This window comes from Podarcis vaucheri (genome assembly GCF_965113315.1).
Source record: "Podarcis vaucheri genome assembly, chromosome: 15".
Taxonomy (NCBI): domain Eukaryota; kingdom Metazoa; phylum Chordata; class Lepidosauria; order Squamata; family Lacertidae; genus Podarcis; species Podarcis vaucheri.
The window spans coordinates 30,849,756-30,869,712 of NC_138753.1; positions in this window are offsets into that span (position 1 = coordinate 30,849,756).

Genomic DNA, 19,957 nt, shown 5'->3' on the forward strand with positions numbered 1-19,957 from the left:
CATGGGCCATTGGAACATCCAGTCTGTGCTCAAAGGATACATTTACAGTATGTCCCTATCCTTCAATTCCCCTTTATGACCAAATCTGCACTATATAGTTACAGTAGTGTCATAGCACTCTGGACAGCCATGGCTTCCCCCAAACAATCCTGGGAACCACCGTTTGCTCAGGTTGCTGTGAGTAGTTAGGAGGACTTCTGTTTGCTGCACAGTTACAATTCCCAGAGTTCTATTGATGGTTAAACCACTCTGAGAATGCTCAGAGCATCCACAAATGGCTTGAGAAATTGTTTCCTACTACTTCCTGTGACTAACCCCAGCTTCCCAATGAAGTATCTGGAGCTCCACCATCTGTTTCATCCTGTTTTGTGTGGATTTTTTTAAAATCCACATTTAAATAGAACGTTTGTGATCATTTTTTAATGGAGAATACACACTTTCTAATGCTTTTCAGTGCATTCATCCATAAAATGCATGTTTTGTACACTTCATTCATGTGATTTGTGTGATTAAGCCAAGCAAATTGCAGACCAATAGATCCAGGTGATTATATTTTTTCTGGGGAAAGTAAAAGGGATTCACTCTCCTCCATAATCCACATTTGTTCCTTAAGAGGGTGGGAGGGGTTGTCTCTTGCTCTTTATTTATGCAAAAGGTAGCCAAGGGGAGCATATTGTTGCTTGCACTTTTCTAAAATCTCTGCAGCTTCACATCAGTCTTTTCTTTCCAGTGCTTGAGCCCATTGGCAGAGGAAGGTGGGTGTGGGGGGTGCGGTGCACACCAGGTGTCAGCCATGAGGGCAGGTGACATCGCTGCACCACTCCAACCCCACCCCACACTTCTTGTGTAGGCGGTGCCCACGGACACTCGCAGTGCGGGTGGCACCCCTGGATGCTTGCTGTGTGGGCCGCGGGCCGCTAGGGACAATGCTGTGGCTAGTGGCGCCCCCCAACGCTTGCCACACGGGTGGCTAGCAGTGCCCCTCCCAATGTTTGCCACAGGGGCAGCAGGTGGCTAGCCCCCCCCACTCGCTGCGCAGGCAGCAGGCAGCTAGCCACGCCCCCATGCTACTCCAGGTGCCGGGGCAGGTAGCTCTGCCCTGCCTGAGTGTCCTGATAGGCCTTACAGACCTTTGACGGGATGTTCCCTCACAGCCACCACTGCTACCACTGCCATTACTCAGGGCAAGCACCGGCTCATTTGTCTCCCCAAGCTCGTGGCTGTAGCACTGATGGGGGAAATAGGGACATTCTGGGATCAAATCAGAAGCCAGATGGCTTTCATAATTCCAGGAGGTGTCCCTGGAAAATAGGGGTGCTTGGAGGGTATGAAAATATGATTCCTCTGTCTGCCCCTTAATGCATCAAAATATTAGGCAACTTGCTCATTCAGTATGATTGTCAGACAGCAGAAGATCTAACCCCCCCCCCATGGCAGGTTGCCAGGAATGAAAGTTCTTACCAACTGCTTTTTATTCAATATTCACAGAAAGAGGCTCGAAAATGCAGCCTCTTGGAATAATGGTGTTGCCCTGAGTGAGTCTCCACAGCCTCCCTCTCTCCCTTCATGCGTCATCACTATGGGTGCTGAGAAGTGCCTTCTGTCTCTGAGCTCTTTGCTCTCCTACTTTCAATGCTTGTCAGGTTCTGGGAGAGGGGGGGGGATCTGGAATGCTTTCTAAAGACACTGTGTCCATCAGCTGCCCCCCCCCCGTGTTTCTTCTTCCTCTGCTCCTATTATTTTCCAACTTTCCCCCTCATCTGCCTCTGAGCTGTGATCTCCCTCAAACCCCTGTTGTAATTCTGAACTATCTTCTTCTTCTCTGGAAGGGTCAGGCTGGGGAGGCGGTCTCCACCATTCCTCCTCTGCCCAGTTGTTGACATCGATGGACCACCTCATCTCTCATGAGGAATGTAAGAAGTTGCCTTATACTGAGTCAGACCATAGTTCCATCACTGCACTGGCTGGCAGTGAGTCTCTAGGATTCCAGACAGGGGCTTTTCCCAGGCCTACTTAGAGATCCTGAGGATTGAAGCAAGGACCTTCTGCACATAACACTGATGCTCCAGCCATGAGCTATGGCCCTTCCCCACTTTTGGCAGTTTCACTGAATTCATGGTGTGGATGTACAAAGAGGTTCTGGTTGGTGTTAATTATAGAAATCTTTGAGTTGGAAGCAATCAACAGAAGAGCCATTACTGCTTTAAAATAAGTAATAGCTCAACGGATCTCTCGTGCTATAGCTAATCAATCAGAACCATGGCCTTCCGAGGAACAATAAGACAATTAGCAATAGTTTCCACTTTCCTCATGTGCTTGAGCAGAAAGGGCATGTGCTTGATGGAGGTCACCTCCACTCTTCCTCCCCCACCTGGATGATCCATGCTCATCAAGGTGGATATACCTTGGTAAGACGGAAGGCGGAAGAATACATAGTTCTTCTCATTTGGCAGTTCCTCCCCCACTATGACCTTTTCATTCCCAGATAGCAAAGGTGCATCTCATCTGTGAAAACAGCACTTGAAACAAACATAACTAACTTTGCTTATGAATCAACTCTCAAGACACCCACATAATCCTTATGATTAAGGTTACTTTGCATCTGGAGTCTTTTGCTGCTGGCAGGAAGGTCTCCATGCAGCTCTCAGGTGCCTCCAGTTACATGTAAAATAAGGACAGTTAAAGGCCAGAATTTGCCTCATCTTTACACGGGAGCAGTAGGACTCTCTGCCTTGAAAGGAGATAGAAAACAGAACCACTAAGCTTGCAAGATCCAGCAAAGCTGCAGTGGAGCATAACCAGGAAGTCTCCATGTTATCCCATAACCCATCACACCATGCGTATGAATAGGCAGTTTAAGTACTAAATGTGTAAACTGCAGGCTGAATTTAATCATGGCATCTGCTTCCCAGTGCCCTAGGCTCGGAAGCATCACGGATTTCCTAGCAGGATGAGAAATAATGGTCTTGGCTTGGTTGCCAATAGTTTTCAAAAAGAGAAATCCTCATCTCCACTGAAACTGGAGTGAAATACTTGCACTTCCATAGATGTAACTGGAACAGGACTCAGGCCTTGGTGTCTTGCAGTCATCAAGAAATCAGCTTTTCAGGTGCATAAAGTCAGAGATTTTTTAATAATTGTTGCGGTTTTTGAATGAATGGGGCTGGGCTTAAGTGTTTGTGAAGAACCTGGAGACTAAAGTTGCCACCTGTCCCTAGAAAAATGTGATTGTCCCTTTTGGGGGGAGAAAAGTGTCCCCTGTCCTGTATGGACTTCAAACATATTTTTCATATACAGTCATACCTCGGTCAAAATAAAAAAATTCCTTCCAGTAGCACCTTAAAGACCAACTAAGTTAGTTCTTGGTATGAGCTTTCGTGTGCATGCACACTTCTTCAGATACGAATGCACACACGAAAGCTCATACCAAGAACTAACTTAGTTGGTCTTTAAGGTGCTACTGGAAGGAATTTTTTTATTTTGACTATGGCAGACCAACACGGCTACCTATCTGTAACTGGAGTCATACCTCGGGTTGCAGTAGCTTTGGGATAAGCATTTTCAGGTTGTGTGCTGCGGCGACCCAGAAATAACAGAGCATGTTACTTCCAGGTTTCGCCACTCACACATGTGCAGACGGTCAAAATGACATCATGCGCATGAGCAGAAGCAGCGAATCATGACCCATGCATGCAGAGATGTGTGGACACGGGTTGCATTCACTTCCGGAACAGATCCTGTTCACATCCAGAGGTACCACTGTATTTGAGCTCATCTTCCTCCTCCTAAAAACTGCACAGGCAGAGGGTGGGTCCAGTGGGAGGTGGACAGCGAGAGTCTGAGCCTGAGTTTTTGAGGGCAGAGGGTGGGTCCATGAAGAGGACAGTCGAGAGCAGGCATAGGCAAACTCTGGCCCTCCAGATGTTTGGGACTACAATTCCCATCATCCCTGACCACTGGTCCTGTTAGCTAGGGGTGATGGGAATTGTAGTCCCAAACATCTGGAGGGCCAGAGTTTACCTATGCTTGGCTGAGAGTGAGAGCAAGAGTTATCGCAGGGTATGGGCAGAAGGTGGGGTGGAGTCGGGAGGAGGAGTTTGAGAGAGAGAGTTTTTGCAGAGGCAGGGGTTGAGTTGTGGAGAGCGAGAGATGGGGTTTGCAGTGTGTGGGCCTGCCCTGCTATGGTAGAGTCTCGGAGTTTTTTGGGGGAGGGCAGTGGCAGGTGAGTCAGAGAGTGAGAAAGGAGGTTTGCAGCAGCCTGGTCTGGTGTAAGAAATAGAGGTGTGTTTTTTGCAGGCAGAGGGAATGGGGGTGGGTTGGACTTGCAGAGCGAGAGAGGGCGTTTGCATTGCCCTGGTGGAGGGTGGAGGGGAAAGAGAATTTTTGCACAGGCAGAGGTGGGTGGGTCAGAGATGGAGACAAAGTCGGAGAGTGAGAAAGGGGGAGTTACCCCCCAATTCCCCCCAACCTGTATTTTGCCTGACCAAAGGTGGCAACCCTAATGGAGACTAAACATCTTAAAATGCTAAATAAAGATACATACCACCAATATTTTATTTGAAGTTGTTAGCCCCTATGATCACAGAAAGGGTATTTGAAGCATGTGAGCTATAGTACTTTGTATGCAAAAGGTCTCAGGTTCAGTCTACAGGCTGAGAGAAAACCCTGTCTAAAAGCCCAGAGAGCTTCTGCCAGTCAATGGAGACAACACAGAGCTAAATGGACCAATAATGAGGGATATGGCTGTTATAGTTTGGGTGTCGAGTCAGTTCCATTTGCTTTGATCCGCATGCACCTTGCTTAACGCTTATCTTCCTTGATATCTTCAGGCTGGCTCACACAGGCACATTTATCACTTGATGACAGTAACGTCAGACAATAATGTGCATGGCTTAATGGACCATCCCAACTTCTGCTAAAAGCCAAACACTGCAACCAGAATAGGCATGTTAAACATATTGTGGAAACTGAAATAATATATCTGCATCTCAAAAATGAAAAAGTGTATCCAGAGGGCACAGTTTGGAAATGGGTTATTTATGGATATTACACTTTGACACTGTAAAGTGAAGGAAGACTCCTGGAAAAACCATCATCACCATATACTAGTGGCTGAGAACTTCTGGTCCTCTATATGTTGCTCAACCATTGATCATGTTGACTGGGACTTATGAGAGTTGAAGTTCAGCAGCATCTAGAGAGCCACATGGTCCCCATCCCCACTATAGTGGTACCTCGGGTTAAGAACTTAATTCGTTCTGGAGGTCTGTTCTTAACCTGAAACTGTTCTTAACCTGAGGTACCTCTTTAGGTAATGGGGCATCCTGCTGCCACTGCGCCGCTGGAGCACGATTTCTGTTCTCATCCTGAAGCAAAGTTCTTAACCTGAGGTACTATTCTGAAGCGTCTGTAACCTGAAGCGTCTGTAACCCGAGGTACCACTGTATATACTAATGCAGTGGAACCTTGGTTCTCAAACCTAATCCATTCTAGAAGTCCGTTAGATGCCCAAAATGTTCAAAAACCAAGGTGAGGCTTCCAATCAGCTCCCAGGAAGCAATAGCCGACAACCGCATCAGACATTCGGCTTCCAAAAAACATCCAAAAACCGGAACACTTACTTCCAGGTTTTCAGCATTCGGGAACCAATTTGTTCGTCAACTAAGCTGTTCGAGAACCAAGTTTCCATTGTATAACCAAAACAACATTATCAACAAGTATCAGCAGGTGTTTCTTTGTGAGCCAAGTATCAGCAGGTGTTTCTTTGTGGGGAGGGATCTGTTTCTTATTCTTTTAAAAATCCTAAGAGGGACAGGGCCTAAATAGATGAGTGAGGATGGAGAATACTCAATGGGCACAGAATGATGCCCGACTGCTGCGATGGGTGTGGAAAAATCATGCTGTGAAAAGGATTAGATTCCACTGATGGGGAGGCTCAGGTCTTGGGGCCATACACAGACTTCCATGATTCTCTACTCAGCCCTCAGGACTCTACACAGCCTCCTTCCCTCTCTGGTCCTGCCTTGCAACAACCTCTTTTGCCTGATAGGAACATTCCCCTCTGATAGTGCATCTTGCTTGCTTGGATAGAGAGGAGCGTGTGCAGAAGCTAGCCTGCTGTACAAAAGATAAAATTTATATTTGTCCACTTTTGTCTCTGGCCCTGCACACCACTGGCATCCTGCAAAGTCATATTGATGTGGTCTTCAGACAGAAATAGTTTCCTCTTTCCTAGTAAGGTTACCTGATTTTTTTCAATAAATCCGGGGACACTTTTCAACTTCGATGGATTTTGTATGGGGGCTGATTTGTAAATCCGGGGACTGTCCCTGGGAAAGGGGGATGTCTGGTAACCTTATCCTAGAGTGTCCTGAAAGAAGGCATGCCTGGTTGGCCTGCTGGTTGGGACCATGAGCACTCCACACTGCAACATTTTATTGCAGGGCATCATTGTCCAACTCCTCCTCCAGATTTGCTCTAAGATTTGCACACAGTAAGGGGACGTGGGTGGCACTGTGGGTTAAACCACAGAGCCTAGGACTTGCCGATCAGAAGGTCGGTGGTTCAAATACCCGTGATGGGGTGAGCTCCCATTGCTCGGTCCCTGCTCCTGCCAACCTAGCAGTTCAAAAGCACGTCAAAGTGCAAGTAGATAAGTAGGTACTGCTCTGGCGGGAAGGTAAACGGTGTTTCCGTGTGCTGCTCTGGTTCGCCAGAAACGGCTTAGTCATGCTGGCCACATGACCCGGAAGCTGCCTGCCTGCTCCCTCGGCCAATAAAGCGAGATGAGCGCCGCAACCCCGGAGTCGGTCATGACTGGATCTAATGGTCAGGGGTCCTTGCACACAGTATCTCACTTCTTTTGGTCTGGTGATATATAGCTCAGACCCTTAATCTCAAAGTCATGAGTTCAAGCCTCACACTGGGCAAAAAGATTCCTGCATTGCAGAGGGTTTGGCTAGATGATCCTTGAGGTCCCTTCCAACTCTACAATTTTATGATTCTATGATCCCTTAGGCAAACATACGAAGCTAATGCTAAAGGAAAAATCCTCTTCTGTAGGGTTCCACTGAGCCTGGTTTTCAGCTCTGATAAGTCAAATGCAGGTCAACCAGCTTCTGTGTAGTTACAGTGATGGACACGTAGTATTTGGCCCAGTGTTTTCAGCTCATTATGTATTAATGCGGTAGGTGCATTCTGCGTTTTCAAAAAGAAGAAGGCGAAATTCACCAGAAAGAAAAGCCACATTGTGCAGGTAAGCTGAATGGTGCCGTAGCATCGCTATCAGGATGCACCCATTTGTCAAGAATGGGAAAACATTTAATGTTCCCCCGGGCAAAGCACAGATGTGTTTCCATTACGACGTGATCGGTACAATTAAAACAACTGTACCTGCATTTATCATATTGATAGGATGAAACATGCTCTAATGCGCCAAGGCGTTTTGCCCGGTGCATTATTCATGCCCCTTAGTACATCGCCGAAATATTTTCATATTGCTTTGGAAATGGTTCTTGCATATGCAGGAGAAGGTTTGGAGGTATATACAAAATTGCCTGTCTTGCAGCTTGTGTGTGTGTGTGTGTTTTCTCTCCCTGCATGCCCAGAATGTGACACCTTGGTGCTAATAATACATTTTCTGCCTATATAAGTAAAATGTGTGATGACATCCATTGCCAGGTAGAGGCTGGGAGGAGGGGACAGGGTGTAGTGGGGTGTGTGTGTGTAAAGGGGGATAATGCATGTGAACATTGACTAACCTAAATCTTAGAATTTGGTGGAAATAACAAATTTAACAGTTGCAGAAACACCAGGGATGGTGAACCAAATGTGGCCCTCTTGAACTCTCTGTCCAGACTTCAGGTCTCTCCCTAGGATACACCCTTTAGTGACCATGCTCCATGTCGTCCTTGAGTGCTTTTGCTTGGCAACAAGTGTCCTTGAAGTATGGTAACACTTCTCTCTTGCCTGGTTGAAGAGAGGTACTTATAGGACATCTTTGTAGCTGTAATGTATCCTACTGTACAAGGATCACCTGTTGCTCCACCCATTTTTATCTCTGCCCCATCCACCTACTGGCTTGTAAACCCCCCCCCCGAGGTTGCCCATTTGGCAATGTGACCCTGGGGCTGATATGTGCCATCAATGCTCTTTCTTTCTTTCTTTCTTTCTTTCTTTCTTTCTTTCTTTCTTGTGTAAACCACGATCAGAAGGTTAGAGGTTCGAATCCCCGCAACGGAGTGAGCTCCCATTGCTCGGTCCCTGCTCCTGCCAACCTAGCAGTTTGAAAGTACATCAAAGTGCAAGTAGATAAATAGGTACCCCTCTAGCGGGAAGGTAAACGACATTTCCGTGTGCTGCTCTGGTTTTGCCAGAAGTGGCTTAGTCATGCTGGCCACATGACCTGGAAAAACTGTCTGCAGACAAACGTCGGCTCTCTTGGCCAGTAAAGCGAGATGAACGCCGCATCCCCAGAGTCATTCGCAATTGGACTTAACTGTCAGGGGTCCTTTACCTTTAAGTAAGTAAGTAAGTAAGTATCCTGACTCCCCACCCCCCTGGGATGCTCAAGCTGATTTTGTGCAATTCATTACAGAAAATCCATATGAAGCAGTGGAAAAAGAAGCCAACAGCTGGTTTGGGGGCCGTGTGCTGCAGCAATCACTTGATGTTCTTCTGTGCAAGCAGCTGTGAAAGGAAGTGGAAGGCACTATCACTGGGTGGTCTTCTGTAGCAGCAGCAGCAATAATGGCCAAAAGAACTTTGCTAGGCTCTGGAGAATCTAAGATATGTTTCTTTTACAGAACTAATGGCCCTTTGAAGCTCATGTTTTGACTCAGTACCCAGGATCAATTACATTTTCAATCAGCCCTGGTGCTAATATATTTGAGTGTTCAGCCCTTTAGATAACGATAGCTGTTTCACACATTGTCCAACAACAAAATGAGGTTTGCCTCTGAATTTAGAGTTTACTCAACAAGGAGCCACAGCTAAACTTAGATCACTAATGAACATCCTTCTATACACACACACATACACTTTTAAACACATGTCAGCTGTCTATGTATGTATGTATGTATGTATGTATGTATGTATGTAAATACCTCAGAAAAGTCTTAGGGAATATTCACCCAAATAACACAATGAGTTATTTAAAATTCTTGGATAGCCAAACTGAATGTGGCTTTATCAAGTAGCAAATGACACTTCCCAGGTGTATTTATTTTATTAAAAAGGATTGCTGCAATTTGTTGGAGTGTGAAACTAGGTGATGTGGAGTGCAGGCAGCCGGTTCTGAAATCAGCCACTCCCTGTCTCCTTCTCCCCACTCACATGTAAACATATACTTGTAGTAAATGAAAATGTATGAAGCTGCATTCTCATAGTGGGAGTTTCCTCATTCTTGCACCACTTCCTTGGCTGCTGCCTGCAAGGGTGGCAAAATGCTAAATGTAAGGTATACTGCCTCTGCACCTGGAGGCTCTACTTATTTGTCTACTTGTTTATTTATCTATAGGATTTCCTACCCAGCTTTCATCAGGATGTCCCAGGGTGGGTTACAAGACTATAAAATACAATAATAAAATCAGTTAAAACAATTTATATATATACATATAAAAACAGGATGGATCTTTATGTGTATGTGAAAGGTTGGGGTAACAAGCTCTCCTCCAAATTCAAAAGTGGAGTGTTTTTCCCCCCATACTAACTCTGAACTCATTTGCCAAGTACTAATCCTGATGTAGCCAAAACAACACCATCACCCATTGAGAAGAGGGAGAACCCCCAAGCTTTGCAGAAATACAAATATGTATGAAGATTAGGCAGTATTCCATACCCACTGGTCACGCTAACCTTCATTGGGCTGTTTTAAAAGCCTCCCCCCTTAGGTTTGAACTTGGAGGGCGCGTCCAAAGCAGTTCATGCTGAACATAGGATACTGCCAGATTTGTGTGTGATGTAGAACCAGGTGGATTGGTATGGGGGCAGGAGGGTTGGTGGTAACAAGCTGGTATGCTGGAACCCTGAAGTTGCACACCATACTGTAACGTTTTGTTGCAGGTCCCACTTGTCAACAATGACTAGTAGGCATGACAGCTACATGGATTCTCAGACGAAGGGCGATACAAAAGTTTAATAAATGGTGGTGGTGGTGGTGGTGGAGCCTCCAACTACAGAGGATACATGTCAAGGACTGTGCTGAGGAGGGCTGCACTGAGGAGGAATGGTGGGAGCCACCCCTCCCCCTACTCCTGAATCTTCCCAGGAGCAGGAGGACAGTATAGATTTGGAGCAGCGGTTTGCCGAGGGGCATAGTTCAGAAGGCAGAAGCTGGGAAATACTGGATGGGGAACAGCAAGGAGAAGAAACACTGGAAGAGAGAGGGTTAACAGATTCATAGTCACTGGACAGCCTTCCCCTGCCCAGCCCAGGGTCGAGAAAGTCTCAGAACAGAAAGCGCAGAACAGAGGGTCAGATTACAAGATGTAGGAGTGACGTAGAATGAAAGGGACAGAGGTGTGTGAGCCATAATTGGGAGCACCGCCATTCTAGGTAGACACTTTCTTTATTCCTTCACTGTGCTTATTAAAGAAACTAACTGGTAAGAATTCCCTTTCATCTGATCTGCTCATTTATGGCCACAGGGGAGGAAGCCAATTCCCCAAAGCCTGACAATACACCTGAATGCTTACAGGCACTGGGAAAGGGCAGGGCGAATGGAGATTGCTTTTAAACCATGCTTGTGGGTCTCCCAGAGACATCTGATCGGCCACTGTGAGAAAGAGGGTGCTCCAACTGGAGAACAGCCTTTGCCAAAGGTGTCATGGACTTTGAAGAAGCACAAACTCAGGGTAAAAAGAAGAAATGAGCTAAGAGGAAGGCATGTTTGGCAAACCCTCACCGTGATCAACTCCCGCCCGAAATCCCCACTGTGGAAGGACGTGTGGATCCAGAATTGGCCCCCACAGTCACTTATGGACTCACTGTTAAGACCGTGTTCATGGAAGACAAAAAATTCAGCAGCCTCTCTTTCTGAAATTCCTTTGTAGTAAAACAGCTACTTTGAGATCTTGTATAGAATGTCCTGGGAGATTGAAGTGTTCTCCTACTGGTTTCTCTGTTTTGTGATTCTTGATGTCAGATTTATGTCCATTTATTCTTTGGCGTAAGGTTTGGCCTGTTTGTCCAATATAGAGAGCTGAAGGACACTGTTGGCATTTGATGGCATACACAATGTTAGACGATGAGCAATTAAATAGTCCCGAGATGGTATGTGTGATGTTGTTGGGGCCAGTAATGGTGTTGTCCGGGTGTATGTGGCAGCAAAGTTGGCATCTAGGTTTATTGCAGGCTCTGGTGCCAGTGTCCGTGTTAAGTCTGGGTGTAGTATATTCTATACAAGATCTCAAAGTAGCTGTTTTACTACAAAGGAATTTCAGAAATAGACTGGAAAGAGAGGCTGCTGAATTGCAACTCATTACCAAACTTAAAACCATGGAGAGACCTGGTCTGAACAAAGACATTGGATTCTTATCTCATTATACATGACTAAGCCATTTCTCACCTTCTCACCCCTTGCCTTTTCCTGTAAGACCTATTACAGTCGTTAAGAGTCCTCAACAGGCTCATCTCAGCTATCTGCCAATCTCCCATTCCCACCACCCTTCTGAGTAATACCCCTCCCCACCTTCTCACTATATAGAAGGATCTGGCAACTTCTGTTTCAGTGTATCTGAAGAAGTGTGCATGCACACAAAAGCTCATACCAAGAACTAACTTAGTTGGTCTTTAAGGTGCTACTGGAAGGAATTTTTTTTATTTTGACTATGGCAGACCAACACGGCTACCTATCTGTAACTGGATTCATGGAAGACAATGCATGATCGCCAAAAGAAGAAGAAGCTAGACTAGTTGGGTGTTCGCTCTTATCCAGCAAGCCCTTCTTATGTTCAAGATGATTTCATATCACATCTTTTTCTTTTAATAGCCAAGGAAGACCTGGAATAGCACAGTTGGTTGTGGGTTTGAACCCCACGCTGGGCAGAAGATTCCTGCATTGCAGTGGGTTGAACTAGATCACCCTTATAAAAGGTAAAGGTAAAGGGACCCCTGACCATTAGGTCCAGTCGTGGACGACTCTGGGGTTGCGGCGCTCATCTCACTTTATTGGCCGAGGGAGCCGGTGTACAGCTTCCGGGTCATGTGCCCAGCATGACTAAGCCGCTTCTGGTGAACCAGAGCATCTCACGCAAATGCCGTTTACCTTCCCGCCGGAGCGGTACCTATTTACCTACTTGCACTTTGACGTGCTTTCAAACTGCTAGGTTGGCAGGAGCAGGGACCAAAGAACGGGAGCTCACCCTGTCGTGGGGATTTGAACCACCGACCTTCTTATCGGCAAGTCATAGGCTCTGTGGTTTAACCCACAGCGCCACCTGCGTCCCTTGTAGTCCCTCCAATTCTACAATTCTATGGTTCTAATTACTGAGAAAGAGGAGAGAAGGGGATTCAACCCTACCAGTCACATGTTCTCTACGTTATCTAGTTCAGGCCAAGATGTATGCTACTGTACAGTCAAAATATTTTATTACTGCAAGTGTGTGAAAGGGGAGGGGGCACGCACAAAGTCTCTGATAGGAAAACATTTCTGACACACAGGGAGATGGCTTTTTTTTTTAAACTATCTGTATGGAGTTTACACTAATAGCCTACTGCACATTTAATGTTCTGTTAACCAATGGTTATTTCTCCATTAAGTGCTATCATGACCCATGCATAGTTTATGAACAATGCTGTTGTCCTTGAGCAGAGATCATACTGTACGAAGTAAAAATAGACGGTGGCCACGTGACGTCTCGGCTATAATTCACCTTTGCAGCTCTGCTGAAGGCACAGAGCCTGAAAGCCCGGCTCAGTGATTTATAAATGGAACCCAGCTTTTAGTTAAAGCTGTGAGCACACGTGGATGTTTGTTCCCACGTGCAAGCCACTGTCCAGTCTCTGGGGTTATTAGGCTGGAGATGGGTGAGTTGTAGAGCAGAGATGAAATTTCCCAGTGTCATCTTTTTTCTTTTTTAAAAAAGAAGAATAAAATAAAATCCAAGGTTTTTCTTTTTCTCACCCACCCACTTCTTAGGGGGGAAAAGGGCACTTTGCAAAATTTCATTTGTGAAATTTTGGAGGCAAATTAGAGAAGACACTTGATTAGGTGGAAAACAATCCCTGCTGGCAAGTTTCACACCAACACCAACACTGAGTGAAAGAAGAGGGGAAATGTTCTCTTTGGAAGCTTGAACCCAGGACCAGTAAATGTAAAACGCTTCCTTGTTTATTGACTTTCTCCATGTATCCTTGGAAATGTTTCCTACATTGCCTTTGCTGCTTCTGTACTAACAATGCTAATTTAACCGACTCCAACAAATTGGAACTTTTGGCTCAAAAAACATTGCGGAGGCTGGGGACAATAGGCTGCAATCCAATCTTTGGGGTTATTTATGCAAGGAAAAGCCCATGAAGACATAGAATAGGTGGGTGGAACTGGATCTGGCCAGTGGGACAGATCGTTATCTTCTCCACCTTCCCTCGGGCCACATTTGACAGATGGGAGGGGTTACCCCTTATTAATCACCTGATATCACAATGAGGTCAGGTGACCCATTTTTTTGCTCACTTGGCTTGACACCAAACTGGGTGGGCCAAGCTTGCAAAGCACCAACAACCAGCTGATCACTAGCACTTGAGGCAGTTTTCACAGCCTGAGGATCAGCTGATTGTTGGATCTTGTGAAGTCCCATACATAGTGGGGGACCTGACCCTGGGTGGCAGGGGAAGGAAGGCTGCTTTAGGCCAAATCTAGAGGAGGCACTGAGAGCCCGTGGTCCTGCAGAGGCTCTTCGGGGGCTCCAGCACCCAGCAGCCGCAGCCTGCATGACCCATAGCCAGGGATTACGGGAGTTGAAGTCCTATGGGATCTTCTCCCAACCCCCTGGTCTAGAGAGAACATTGGAGGAGGAGGGTGGGTGGGAGAACCATGCACTGAAGTGAGTTGGGCACATTGCAGGGGGTGGGAGGAAATTTCATTGCGAGGAAACCAAAGTTGGGGCAGGCTCAGGTGTATAGCATCTTATTAATTAAACAATCTGTGACCTTTCAAACTATGTGGGGGTTATTGCTTTGTTTGTCAGTATGTCATGCATTTCTGTGTTTTTATATTGTAAAACCACCCTGTGATCTTCGAATGAAGGGTAGTTTAGAAATGTTAATAATAATAATAATAATAATAATAATAATAATAATAATAATGCTTTGCAAGACCTCAGAATCAGGTCTTGTGAAGTCCTGGCACAGTTCTTGACAAGGCCCACTGATCGGCTCTGGTGGAACATGCCAAATGCTGGGCACAATGTTCTGTTCAGGGCTTTGAAGGTGCCACCTACCAGCTGATGGGCAGTGCCCACAAAGCCTGTTTCAGCTGAGCCAGACCTTTATCTGCCCAACACCTTATATCATCTCTCTCTCTCTCTCTCTCTCTCTCTCTCACACACACACACACACACACACACACACACACACACACACAGCACATAGACCTGGCTTGGGCTAAAATGACCACATGGGCCAAACAGGGAGGCACCATGGACCAGTGATTTCCTAACACTGATGTAGAAACAGGTTAACTCATTTTAAGTCAATGTGCAGCCCAAGCAAGGTATGCTGCAATCTGAATCCTGACCTACACTAAGTTTTGCATTTGCTTTTGTTTATCACTGGGCTTGTTGCCAGTTTTTATTTTCTTTCATTTGCCTCAAAATCAGACATCTGGCTGGATTGCCAGAAATGATTTTGCCCGTGTAAAAGTCAGCAGCATCACTTAAGCAATGTAGTCAATGCTTGCAAATGAGGGTTGCTGGAGCACTGCCTGGATGCCTTGTTTTGTGAGTTGCTGCATGGGACACTGCATGGAGTTTCTTTCCTACTGTACCTCCCACAAAGAGAGCATTAAACCCAGAGGGACAGTGTGAATGTTGACAGGAACATAAGCAGCTCCCTTATACTGAGCCAAACCACTAGTCCGTCTAGATTAGTATTGTCTATGTCGACAGGAAACAGACCTACAGGGATTCAAGCAGGAATCTTTCCTAGACCTACATAAAGATGCTGGGGATTAGGTTTGCCACCCAACCCTTAAAAAACGCGATCCCTGCCTTTTTTGGGGAGAAAAGTGCCCCCCATTCTGTTGGAACTTTAAACAGGAAGCGTTTTCTCACGTATTTGAGCTCACCCTTCTCCTCCTCCTGGAGAAGAGGAGGTTAAGGGGTGATATGATAGCCATGTTCAAATATATAAAAGGATGTCACATAGAGGAGGGAGAAAGGTTGTTTTCTGCTGCTCCAGAGAAGCGGACACGGAGCAATGGATCCAAACTACAAGAAAGAAGATTCCACCTAAACATTAGGAAGAACTTCCTGACAGTAAGAGCTGTTCGACAGTGGAATTTGCTGCCAAGGAGTGTGGTGGAGTCTCCTACTTTGGAGGTCTTTAAGCAGAGGCTTGACAACCATATGTCAGGAGTGCTCTGATGGTGTTTCCTGCTTGGCAGGGGGTTGGAGTCGATGGCCCTTGTGGTCTCTTCCAACTCTATGATTCTATGATTCTATGATTCCTCCTCCTCCTCAAAACTGCATGGGTAGAAGGTGGTCCATGAGGAGAACAGCTGAGAGTGAGAGTTATCATGGGATGCAAGCAGAGGGTAGGGTTGGGCTGGGAGGAGGAGTTTGAGAGAGAGAGAGTTTTTTGCGCAGGCAGGTGGTGGGTTGCAGAGGGGTTGCCCACCTATAGTGGTCCTCTGCAGTGAGGGTCCAGGTAGTAAGGTTCTGGGACACAGCTGAGCTGACTGTCCAAGTTGGCCAGAAACAGATGCATGCTGCAAAACACGTTGCTGTGGATTTTCAGAAGAACAAATAAGGCAATGAAGCAGGGATTTCAGAAATAAACTCACAGCATAGACAAGCCACACAGAATGAGGATCTAGCTCCTATGCTAGGCCCTTGTAAGGCTTGGTGGACAGAGATTGCTCTATGGGTGTCAGTTGACTTGGTGCACAGACAAGCTGGTATTACAGCTTAGATGGTACCATCAAAGTACAGAACTCAGTCTGCAAGGTTGGCAGTCGATGCAGCAAACTGGTGGCATGAGAGGTAAGGCATCAGAGCTTGACTCCTGGGTAGGGTGGTGACTTATGCAGAAGAGGTCATAAAGGTAAAGGGACCCCTGACCATTAGGTTCAGTCGTGACCGACTCTGAGGTTGTGGTGCTCATCTCGCTTTATTGGCCGAGGGAGCCAGCATACAGCTTCCAGGTCATGTGGCCAGCATGACTAAGCCGCCTCTGGCAAACCAGTGCAGCACATGGAAACACCATTTACTTTCCCGCTGGAGCAGTACCTATTTATCTACTTGCACTTTGACATGCTTTCGAACTGCTAGGTTGGCAGGAGCAAGGACCGAGCAGGGACCCTTGCGGGGATTCAAACCGCCGACCTTCTGATCGGCAAGTCCTAGGCTCTGTGGTTTAACCCACAGCACTACCCGTGTGCTTAGTTGTATGTATGGATATGAGTTTAGAGAAAACAAAAGGTTTAAGTAGAAATACTCCTAACTGTTGTGGGGGAAATTGTGAACAGATGACCAGTGTGCCTGCTCAGCTTGCTGTCATGGTGCTAGCTCTTGTTGGGCAACTTCAAATACCCTGCTCTACTTTCTTTGGCTTCTGCGTCTTTAAATCAGACTTGGTACCAGGACGTTTGCATTTGTTATATATATGAAAAATGGAAAACTGTGACCCCCCCCCAGCTCAAGGGGACATTGCACCACCTGCCTCCCCATGTTGCAATCACATCCTTGCAGTGAGCTCTGTGTCTGACCATTCCCCTTGGCCAGAAACAAGCTGAGCTGGTTCCAAACAGGCTGCCAGGTTTCAGGTTGAAATGTATGGTGCCTGCCGTGTGCAAATGGTGCTCAAGAGAAGGGGCCAGGTGATGTTTTACTCAGCTCCGGAGGCAGCCGCACATGTAGCGACAGCAATTACAGCCCCACAATACAGATTATTTTGGCCTTGCGCATTTCAATGGTCTAATGGAAGGCCGATTGCAGGCAGGAGTAAAATATCTCCGTAATAAACCTGAAAACGTTTGGCTGCTTGAACCGTTGCCAGTTTTTATAACAATTTCCATCTTAAGCCGGCTCAATACATATTTAATGAAATCTTCTATAAAACCTTTAACAGCCCTCAATTCATTCCAAGTGGTAAATGAGTCAGCAGTTTGAAGTGATGAGCTAGATTCACACTGTCTTCGTTACTTAAGAAGCAGAAGTGATTCTTTTTAATGCTTTTCTCCTCTAAATAACTTTAAAAAAAGAGCCAAGGCTGTATCAATAAGAAGGCAAAAAAACATCCATGCGTGCCAGTTCCATCTCATAAGAGCCAATGATTTGCATCAGTCGGAGATGTGCTCATTCTTTTCGCAATGTTTAATCATTGTATGGGCCTAGTAATCCATCAAATGTGTGCAGGTGAGGGCAATCCTATATTGCGGGATTGTCAACACTGTTTCCTGAAAATTCATGAGGCTAGCTGAGAAATCATGATGTTTCATGCATGCAATATAGCTTACCCTCTTCCTCATCCCAGTGTCTTGAAACCTTCATAGATATTAATTTCATCCGTGACTAAGGATGTAAAAGGCACCATTTTCTGCCCTGCCCTGTATTCATTGCATGCAGCCCTGTTTTCATTCTGCTGCAGTTTGTTTTCCACCGAAACCTGTCATTTGTCTCACTGTCGGTTGTGGCAAAATGATGTAATATCAATAATGTCAATTACGTTGTTCCACTCTGTTCATTTCATGTAAAGGAAACACAATGCAAACAAAGTGGGGGGGGGATGTAATCAATTGCATACTGTTTGCAGACAGAAGTCAACCACTGCTGTGGATTCTGACCCATAGTTGCTAGATTGATTTCAGTTTTGGACATGAGATGAATAAGAGAACATTGGCCATTTCGGCTCCCATTTCTGTGAGAATTCCCTGACATCTCATGCATTAGGAAACTATAATGGCTTACAAATAGGGGCAGTGTTTCAAATACAGTGGTACCTTGGGTTACATATGCTTCAGGTTACATACGCTTCAGGTTACAGACTCCTCTAACCCAGAAATAGTACCTCGGGTTAAGAACTTTGCTTCAGGATGAGAACAGAAATCGTGGTCTGGCGGTGTGGCGGCAGCAGGAGGCCCCATTAGCTAAAGTGGTGCTTCAGGTTAAGAACAGTTTCAGGTTAAGAACGTACCTCCAGAACGAATTAAGTACTTAACCCGAGGTACCACTGTAACTAATAACAAACTCAGGGTCTAGACATAAGCAGAAATGGAGCCAACTCCATTGACACTGAGAAATAAGAAGGTATCAGCCTGCTTGAGGTTTGCAGAAGCACACTGGCTTTTTCTCTTTCAGCAACAAAACCCTAGCAGGGCGACCACTCCAGCCCCCACAAAAGCTCAGTGTGAGGACTGAGCATGCTCATAGTCACAGAACGTTGAAAAGAGCATCTGCCTTGCATGGATTGTGCAAAAAGCCTTCAGTGCCACTTAAAGGAGGTTTGATCCCTGATATCTCCAACTAGGGATGGGAATTTCCTGAAACCCTTGAGAGCCACTGTCAGCCACTGTAGACAACACTGACCATGGACCAATGTCCTGACTTTGTATGAAGCAGATTCCTACTTCCTAAGCAGATGGGCATGTAGATAGAAAGCCGAATAGCAGCATTCCTCTTAGGAGGGCGGGTATACATTGCAACCACTTTTTAAAGGTCCTATTGGTCCATCAAGCTGTCTGCTACTCTTCCTCTACCTTCTAGCCCAGTATTTGTCTGTTGACTAGGCACAATTCACAACAGCTCACCAGACTAAGCTCCAGCCTCAGTCCCTGGTTCAAATTCTGAAGTTACTATTGCACATTCTCAGTGAATTAGGCAAAGGAGGCAATGCATATTGCCTGTTGCGTTAATGCTAATTCGTAGTCATTCAGGCATGTTGACATCTGGTTCATCCATGGTCTGTAGAGATGCCCAATGTAACCAGATTGCCTGCTGAAATGCAAATCGCATACAGGGCTTGCTCATTTTGAAAATGAACTGCCAGGTAAGGCAGAGGCAGCCATCATATCAACCCATTATGAAACCCCTCCATAAGGAACACAAATCTCTCTCTTTCTCTCTCTTTTTATTTTAGTGATGGTGGGGACTGTTTGGTCTTTCTGATTGTGTAATTACCAGCTAGATGCCAGTGAGTCTCTATAACACATGGGTAGGCAAACTTTTTCAGCAGGGGGCTGGTCACTGTCTCTCAGACCTTGTGGGGGAACAGACTATATTTTGGAAGGAAAAAATGAACAAATTCCTATGCCCCACAAATAACCCAGAGATGCGTTTTAAATAAAAGGACACATTCTACTCATGTCAACGCACCAGGCAGGCCCCACAAATAACTCAGAGATGCATTTTAAATAAAAGGGCATATTCTACTCATGTAAAAACACGCTGATTCCCAGACCGTCCAAGGGCTGGATTTAGAAGGCGATTGGGCTGGATCTGGCCCCTGGGCCTTAGTTTGCCTACCCATGGTATAACATTCTTATGCTAGTGGGTTAAGAAGGGATGTGTCTGCGCAAAGCTTTTAGCGAATCACTATTTGCCTTTCTAAAGGCCTTTATTTTGCATTATGTCCCTTTGACTTGATTCCAACAGGTCGGCAATGTACAAAGGCAGCAGCCTGCCGGGGGCGTGGCTGCATCGCTTTGTGGTTTTCAGCGGTTAATTTGTTGTGAGAGATGCAGGGCTGTTTTAGGAGGGGGCATAATGCTGCAAATGCTACATAATTGAGATAACAGTGTGGA